The 9,693-nt window shown below is 38.5% G+C and overlaps 1 non-coding gene across 1 annotated transcript; it reads left to right on the forward strand.

The window, feature by feature from the left end:
• Positions 1-657: 657 nt before the first annotated feature.
• Positions 658-761, forward strand: LOC121228815 (small nucleolar RNA R71). Its single transcript, XR_005926391.1, has one exon. It is a non-coding gene; the product is annotated as a small nucleolar RNA R71 (small nucleolar RNA).
• Positions 762-9,693: the final 8,932 nt, after the last annotated feature.

The following is a 9,693-nucleotide window of genomic DNA, read 5'->3' on the forward strand; positions in this document are numbered from 1 at the left end:
AGGTGGCCTATTTGAGTTTCGAGCCCTTAGATCGATGCTTGTTGATTTTTAAGTGCTGTCTCAGTGTTCTGGAAACGAGTTTCTAACACCAAGATAAATTTAGATAGCATCTCTTCAAGGTTTGGTTTCTTTTCCTGCTGATAGAGTGGTTGTTGAAAACCCAGAGGATTCTATGGCCTTTGATTCCCTTGACCACCCCAGGAAAAATTTGGGTGGTTCCTCCAACCTGCATTAAAAGTATTGTTATAAGGATTATTTTGAGATCGAGGATTATTACCCATGTAATTTAATTGTTCATTCTCCATGCTGTGGCCATAGGATTGATATTATGAATTGTTTGATCCACCTCCATTGACTTCACAATGCATTACTGGATGAACCTGTGAAGAACCAAGTAAACCATCAATCTTTTTATTTAGAAGTTCTACCTGGTTTGACAGCATAGTAACCGAATCGACGTTATAGACGCCTACTATTTTAGTTGGCTTAGTCCTCATGACTTGCCACTGATAGTTATTCTGTGACATCTCTTCAATAAATTCGTAAGCCTCTTCAAGTGTTTTGTTATTGATGGTTCCCCCAGCTGCTGCATCAATCGTCTGTCTTGTCGAGGAGTTCACACTATTGTAGAATGTTTGAACTTGCAACCATAGAGGTAATCCATGGTGAGGACAGCTTTGCAGTAGGTCCTTGTATCTCTCCCATTCATCGTAAAGAGTTTCTAAGTCCATCTGCACAAATAAGAGATATCATTACATAATTTGACTGTTTTAGCCGACGGAAAATATTTTAATAAAAATTTTTCAGTCATTTGTTCCCAAGTAGTAATTGACCCTCGTGGTAACGAGTTCAACCATTGTTTAGCTTTTTTCCTCAATGAAAAAGGGAATAACCGAAGATGAATGGCATCATCAGAAATGCCATTAATTTTAAACGTATCACAGAATTCCAGGAAATTTGCCAAGTGAGTGTTTGGATCTTCATCCTGCAAACCATCAAACTGAAAAAATAGCTGTATCATTTGAATAGTGTTAGGTTTTAGTTCAAAATTATTCGCAGCAATAGCAATCCTAGCTATACTTGACTCAGTCCCTGTTAAAGTAGGTTTAGCATAATCATACATAGTACGAGGAGCAGGATTTTGATTTGCTAGTTCAGCGGGTATCGCAGGAAGTAGCTGATTATTTTGATTTTCAGCCATCTCCTCGGTCGTAGCTGAGATACCGTCCTCTTTCTCCTTCTTTGTTTATCTTAGGCTTCGCCCTATTTCTCTTTGGTTTCTTCGAGCTGTGCGATCGATTTCTTCGTCAAAAAGTAGTGGTCCTGACTGGTTTCTTCTAGTCATAAGCTATAAAAACCTGCCAAGAGAAAGAAAAAGTAAACTAATAAATAATAATAAAAATAAAATAGAATTAACTTGCAAGAAAAATAAATGGCTAAAGTAATAAAATTTGAGTGTTTCTAATATCTTAGTTCCCCAGCAACGGCGCCAAAAACTTGATCGTGTTATTTTGTGTGATAAGTTTTATAAATTTATAATTAATCATTCTTGAAACTAACTATTATCACGATGTAGGAAAGTGTACTTGTCGAATGGTAGTTAGTTTTGGCAAGACTGGATTGTCGAACCCAAAGGAACTAAAAGTACTAGTAATGACTGTCTTTTTATTATCTAGCCTAAGAATAATTGGGTTTGTTTTAATTAACTAATTAACTAAACTAAGAAATCATAGAAAATAGAATCGGGGATTTATGTGACAGCCCTAAAGTGACCCTAGTCGGAAAGCAGTTTCGGGACCGCTAAACCGAGTCACCAAATTATTTGAATACGATAATTATTGTCTAAAATATGTGAATATGAATGTGTGAAAATTTTAAGCTTCGATTTAGTTAATTGCATGTGAATTTAGTTAATAGGACTTATGTGTGACACTTTTGAAATGTGATAGGTTAATCTATAAGGATCTATTAGTGCATGTAATCAAAAGGGTGGACTTGCATGTCAATTTCCCCACTTAAGTAGTAGTGGCCGGCCATGACAATGAGGGTGGACAAAATGTGATGGGTAAAACATGTCATAAACATGTTGTGTTAATGCTTTATGTTAGAAATGATAAAATAAGGAGCATGGTAATAAAATAATGAAAAGGAAAATGATGAAGAAAAAAAAAAGTTCTCATGTTATTGAACTTGGCCGAATAGAAGAAAGAAAAAGAAGGGAAAGAGCTTGGAGAAAATCAGCTATGGTGGTTCACTAGGCTAAGGTATGTTGATGTTGTTCCATGAGATTCATGCATATTTTTAGTTGTTAGCTTGAGTTCTACGTAGCCCATGGTTTAAATCTTTGCTATGAGATGGAGATGATATTCGGCCATGGGTGTTGTCTTCTTGGTTGGTGTTTGATGTTGTGGTGATGAGGCATGATGATGAGCTAAGTTTCGGCTAAGGTGGACTTGTGTTGATGTCATTTGCATGCTAAGTGTGAAGCTTTGTAGTGATACATGTGATGGTGATTGATGACTCTTGGATTTTCTTTTTAGCATTTTTGAGTTAGACATTAAGTTCTTTGTTTAACCCATGACCAAAATTGAAATGGTATGGTGTCTTGATGCATTCGGCCATGGTAGGAAGTAGATGAGAATTGGTAGTAAGGTGAAGTGCAAATGTTAGTATTTGATTACTAGTGTATATATGTGTATTAGCCGAGTTTTGAACTTGAAACAAAATGGTATGTAGTCAATACAAGTAACCATATTTGTAGGAAGTATTAAGTATATAATCGGCCTCAACATAGACATGCATATTCGGCCACATGAGGTAGATTGGTGTTGCATGTATTCAGTTAGAGGCAAGCATATTGATGCTTTTATCTTGGCTTAGATAATCGGCTAAAAGAGAGTGTGGGCTAATATGTTGAGTTGATTCATGATTTCATATATATGTGACTCTAATGTCTAATGTATATATGGGTTAAGTACCTTGAGTTTCTCTTTTCAATGTTCAAATGATTAAATCAATTTATTTGTTAAATTAAGCTCAAGAGCAAAGGGGAACTAAATCCGATAAAGGGAAGGAAAAAGTGATCGAATAGCCGTCGAAATCATTCGACAACATCCGAGGTAAGTTTTCGAGTAATGAAACTTAGTTTACGATTTGATTAAGTCATGACGTATAATCATAACAAATATACGGTGATATAATGATTCTACTTGAATTATATGTTGAGTTAATTAGTCTATACGTATGATGGGTAGCCGTATGTGCATAGAGATCATGTCACAAGCAAACTAAATCATGCTGTTTGTATGTGGCTATTGAGCCGAAAATGGGAATGCTTAATAATTGACTTGTGTTTGAATTCTAGTTATGAAAATGAAATAAAGATGTGTCATGATTTACTGATATGTGCATGAATATTCGGATGATAACGGGGCTAAGTCCCGAAGGCATTTGTGCTAGTGACTAATTCCGGGCTAAGTCCCGAAGGCATTTGTGCTAGTTACTAATTCCGGGCTAAGCCCCGAAGGCATTTGTGCGAGTTACTATATCCGGGCTAAGTCCCGAAGGCATTTGTGCGAGTTACTATATCCGGGCTAAGTCCCAAAGGCATTTGTGCGAACTACTATATCCGGGCTAAGTCCTGAAGGCATTTGAGCGAGTAGCTATATCTGGTTAAATTCCGAAGGTACTTGGTTTGGGAATGAGCGATCTTGCTATAATAATTTCAATTAATATGCTCGTAAAATCCCAACGATGAGGTATGTTTCGTATATGCATTGGATTAGTTGATTCCTTTTAAATAGTATTCGCTCAGTTGATTAATGAGCTTCCGACTTTTGGTTAAGTTGATCTCTTATGTATGAGTATAAGGGTTGGTAATGTGAAGTAGGTATGATTTTGAGAATGTGTGTATATGAAATTATCCGTTTAGTCATATGAATTCTATACTTCAATTGTGCCTAATTTCATTGCTCAAAACTTACTAAGCATTAAATGCTTATTCCGTTTCTTTGATTCTCTGTTTTATAGATTTTGGTTCGTCAGCTATCGGACTCGGGATTGTCGAAGTCGAAGTCGTCCACACTATCAAAGCCCTTTTGGTACACTTTTGGTTGAACTCTGAAAATGACATGTATAGGACTACCCTTTTTGTTGTTGGTCATGTACCCTTTGGTTTGTATAAATTTGGATAGCCATGCGAAAATGGCTTATATATACTTTGAGCATAGCATTATAATCGTTTTGTATGTTGTTCATTGAGAGGTATGGAAATTTTTGGTAACGATTAGCCATTGGAATGGTTAATCATGATCGTTTTGGTGCTTTGTATGACAAATTCTAGTCGATTCATGGAAAACCATGAAATAGGTAAAGTTTACCTTAAAAATAGATGCTGACAGCAGCAGTGGTGTGGCTTTGAAAAATCACTAAAACTAGTAGGAATGGAATTAAATAGTGAATAAATTATGTAATCTAACCTTGATGAATCTAGTTTCATATGGAAGAAACGAAACGATCATATGAGTCGTAGTTTAGGAGATATTTAAGTTTTCGTGGAATAGGGCCAGAGCAATTTCTGGATCCCCTGATCTGACTTTGGAAATTCACTATAAATTAGCCAGAGATAATTAGAAGTCATTCCATATATTTATAGATTTCTTTTTGAGTGTAGTTTCGTTAGAAACAAACGGAATAAGTAATGAAGCCCTGTACAGGAAGATATATAAGTCGTAATGCATGAAGGTCAGAGCAGTCAAACCCTAAAATAGGGGAGACTTTAACTAATAAACTGTATTAATTGGCTCGACCAAAAATTCTAGAAAAAAATTTGTAGATGGATATATGAGTCTAGTTTCAGGGAAAATTTACGAAACTGGTTTTTGAGTTTTGGAACTCAAGATATGATTTTTAAGGTAACAGTGACACAGTTAGCCAGCTTGTCTGGAAATTTTTAAAATGGACTGTGAAAATAAATGAAATAATTCCATAAATACCTCGTGTTCGACTCCGGCAATGGTCTCGGGTACGGGGTGTTACAATGTACTTTTAGAAAAACGATTGAATTAAGACAATACCTAAGGAAAAATCCACCTAGACTTCATTTGTTATTTGACTCTGAATCAAACGATTTATTCATTTGACTTGATCCGTAGAAATCCCTAAGTTATATTATTATCCCTCTTGAGACCAATAACGTCTAACCCTAGGTTGAATAATTGAAATCTCTTTCTAATTAACTCCCTAGGATTGCATTAACTTGATCTATAGATCCCCTTATTAGGTTTCACCCTAATCTGGCAAAATCCTGTCACCCTATCTCTTGGCGCGCAACCAACTCCGCTTAATTATGACAAATGTACTCTTAGACAGGGTCTATTCCTCCTCTGAATAAGAGCTTAACTTGAATCAATATCCTGGAATATCAAGACAAGAATTAAGAGCACATAATTAAGAAAAAGTCAAATATTTATCATACAATTTAGAAAATAATAACAAGTTTCGTCTTAGGTTTCATTCCCCTTAGGTATTTAGGGGATTTAGTTCATAACTAAAAAGGAAAACATCTCAGAAGAATAATGAATGCAAAACATAAAGAAAAACTCAAAACTCCTGAAGAGAAATTGAGGGGAGATCTTCAGTCTTAATGATGAATTCGGCTTCTGAGATGGAGCAATCGGCTTCCTTTAGCAGTTCCTTGCTTCCCTCTTTGTGTGTGTCCTTTTTCCTCCTCCTCTAGGGTGTATTTATAGGCTTTGGAATACCTAAGAGCCCTCAAAATTGGCCTTTTCTGAATTGGACTAAACTTGGGCTGAGTAGGGACATGCTCGCGTGACACGCCCGTGTGCGATTACTTCAGGCCGTGCTCGAGCCTGTTAGAATGGCACCGGCGTGTGTTATACCCGTGTGAGTCGTGCTTCGATTCTGCCAAATAGACACGGCCGTGTGGTCTGCCCGTGTGTGGAGGTACAGGCCGTGTTGATTTCGTATGTTGGCCCATTTTCTCCGTTTTTGGCCCGTTTCTCGTTCCTTTCGCTCTCCTATGCTCACCTAAGTATAAAACATGAAATTAAGGCATTAGGAGCATCGAATTCACCAATTCTAAGGAAAAATCATCTATAAAATGTGTTAAGCATGGGGTAAAAATATGTATAAATTACAGTTTATCATCAGCGAAACCCATTAATAATGGCCATCAAACACATGACTCGAGACTAACATACGGCTTAATAAAACACAACCCAAGAATAAGAGAAGGTAGGCCATTGGCCAACACCTTCATAATCAAACCAAGTCCGAAAGAACACCATAACCGCAACTAGAATTACCTTAATTGAGAAAAGAGGGAAAGGTTCGTCTGCTCGGCACTCACGGCAACCCCTTTACTTCCAAAGAACCCAAGAAACCACAAGATACACCATACCTAGGTAAAAAGAGGGTAAGAATCGAGAAGAAGGGAATAACATTCGGCTTTAGCAGTGCAAGATTACTTACCGACTTGTTAAAGAACAACACCAAACTGCAACCCAAAGGGGATAGAGTCTTCGGCCTTTAAAATCAGATAAACAAAAAAAAAATTCAATTACTACGAGAGTCGAAAGAAGGGGAGATAGTATGTTCGGTCAAAGGAAGGAGGAGAAAAGAAAAGATGTAAGATGAAAGAAAGAAAGTGTGTTCGGTCAAGAGACTTGATACGAAAGAGAGAAAAAGAGCACAAGAGGTCGATAACCAAAACGTCAAAAAGAACAATAAAAAAAATGCCTAAAACGAACAACCAAAACAAAAAGCAACAATTCACATCCAGGAGAAAAGAGCTGAAACCAAACAATGACCAAACTACCAGCCTTTTGTTCAAAAACTACAAATTGCCAAAAGTGAGAGTCCATATTCGGCACACTCACTACTACCCCATTCAAACTTTTAATTTCTCTCCCCTATCACTCCTAAGATCTCTCAACCTTATCCTATTCCCCCAAATCCCTACCAACAGAAACTTCCTCTACCCAATCCCTAGAATTCGACCACAACTCCTCACACTCCTCTAACACCTCAATTTCAGGCCCACTACAACACCTTTCCCTGTCAAGAGCAAAACAAAAGACCAAAATACCCTTTATGCGCAGTTAGGACTCAAACCTTAGATCCCCCTTAACACTCCACACGCCACTAACCCATAGACCAACACGCTTTTTATGACACTTCCTTCCCATATTTATTTAAGAATCTCACTAACAGGAGACAAGGTTTGTTCAAGCCAAAATCAAAATTTTGTACAATCCAAGGCTTGAACTCAGGACCCCTCCAACACTCCTCAGGACACTCAACCACTGAAACAAGCATACATTTATGCAACACAACATACAAAAATAAATACCTAAATTTTTGGGGCATTACCACTCTACCCTCTAAAAGAAATTTCGGCTTCGAAATTTACCTGATTAAAATAGGTGAGGGTATTTTGTCGCATCGCCTCCTCGGGTTCCCACATGGCTTCCTCAGAACTGTGATTACACCACAGCACCTTAACCAATGGAACAGACTTCCTCCTCAGAACCTTTACATCACGATCTAAAATCTGAACCTACTTTTCCTCAAAGGTCAAATCTGGCTTAACCTCAATCTCTTCAGTCGAGACGATGTGCATAGGATCAGAGCCATATCGTCTCAACATAGAGACATGGAGCACGTCATGAATCCCATCCAACTCTAGAGGTAGCTCAAGTTGATAGGCCACCGTTCTCACACGCTGTAATATACGATATGGCCCAATGAACCTAGGGCTTAACTTGCCTTTTCTACCAAACCTTAATACCTTCTTTCATTGCGAGACCTTAAGAAACACCACGTCCCCCACAAAAAACTCTATTTCCTTTCGCTTCAGATTGCATATGACTTCTATCTGTCTGATGCTGCCTTCAGTCGATCCCGAATTAATTTGACTTTATCCTCGATAACAGATACTAGCTCAGGACCCAAAACACGCCACTCACCTAACTCAGTCCAACAAGAAGGAGTACGATACCTAATACCATATAAAGCCTTGTAAGGTGGCATCTGTATGCTGGACTATTAGCTATTGTTTTATGAAAAATCTACCAATGGTAAGTAATCCTCCCAACTGCCCCAGAAGTCAATCACACAACTTCTTAACATATCCTCCAATATCTGAATCATCCTCTCTGACTGACCGTCTGACTGAGGATGGAACACAGTACTGAAGTCCAACCTTGTACCGAATCCCTCGTGTAACTTTTTCCAGAACCAAGACGTGAAGCGAGGATCCTTATCGAATATGATGGAAACCAGTACCCCATGCAATTGCACTATCTCAGATACATACAGCTTAGCCAATTTCTGCAGTGAGTAATCAATATGGACAGGTATGAAATGGGTAGATTTAGTCAATTGATCTACAATGACCCATACTGAATTCTTCTTAGTAGGCGCTAGGGGTAGCCCTCTAACAAAGTCCATAGTTACTCTCTCCCACTTCTAAAGCAGAATCTTAGGCAACTGATGCTCCGCCTTAACTTGCTGGCAAGTCAGGCATTTACTCACAAAGTCGGTAACCTCACACTTAAGACCTAGCCACCAATATAACTCCCGAAGATCTCGGTACATCTTATTCCTGCCAGGATGTATAGTGTAAAGACTACTATGCGCCTCTCGCATATAGACTGCCTCAGATCAGTATCCCTCGATACACAGACTCTCCCACAGAAACAAAATACCCCTTCGCTATTCAGCCCAAAGTCTGAAGATTCTTCATTCTCTGTCTGTCGGAAACGAGAATTTAGTGACTCATCCTTTAACTTCTTACCTTTAATCTATTCAATCCACCTCGGTTTAACTTGAAGTTCGGCCAGTAAACTACCATCGTCGAATTAGCTGAGATGAGCAAACATCCCCCTCAAATCAGTAACAGCCCTACGGCTCAATGCATCGGCTACCACATTAGCCTTACCAGGATGGTATTCAATTGAACTGTCATAATCCTTAAGTAGCTCAATCCACCTACGCTGCCTAAGGTTTAGCTCCTTCTGAGTGAGGAGATACTTGAGGTTCTTGTGATCCGTGTAAATGATACACTTCTCACCATACAAGTAATGCCTCTCAATCTTTAGTGCAAATACCACCACAACCAACTCCAAATCATGTGCCGGGTAGTTCGCTTCATGCGTCTTAAGCTGACGAGACGCATATACCACTACCTTACCTTCTTGCATCAGCACACATTCCAAGCCAACATGTGATGCATCGTTGTAGGCAATAAATTCCTTCCTAGATTCTGGCTGTATTAAGACAGGGGCCTCAGTCAGAACTTTCTTAAGTTTCTTAAAACTTGTTTGTTGCTTATCAGCCTAGTTAAATGGTACCCCTTTACGCAACAACTTAGTCAGAGGTGCAGCGATCAACGAGAACCCCTCCACAAATCGTCTATAATACCCTGCCAATCCCAGAAAACTTTGAATCTCAGATATTGACTTAGGTTGCTTCCAATCCAGAACCGCTTCAATTTTCCAAGGATCAACCCTAATCCCCTTAGAAGATGCCACATGGCCAAGAAAAGTTACCTCTCGAAGCCAGAATTCACACTTACTAAATTTAGCGTACAATTGTTTCTCCCTCAAAATCTGCAGAACAACACAGGGATGAGCATCATGTTCATCCTTAGTCCTCGAATACACTAGAATG

The sequence above is a fragment of the Gossypium hirsutum genome, chromosome A04, assembly GCF_007990345.1.
Source record: "Gossypium hirsutum isolate 1008001.06 chromosome A04, Gossypium_hirsutum_v2.1, whole genome shotgun sequence".
NCBI classification, from domain to species: Eukaryota; Viridiplantae; Streptophyta; class Magnoliopsida; order Malvales; family Malvaceae; genus Gossypium; species Gossypium hirsutum.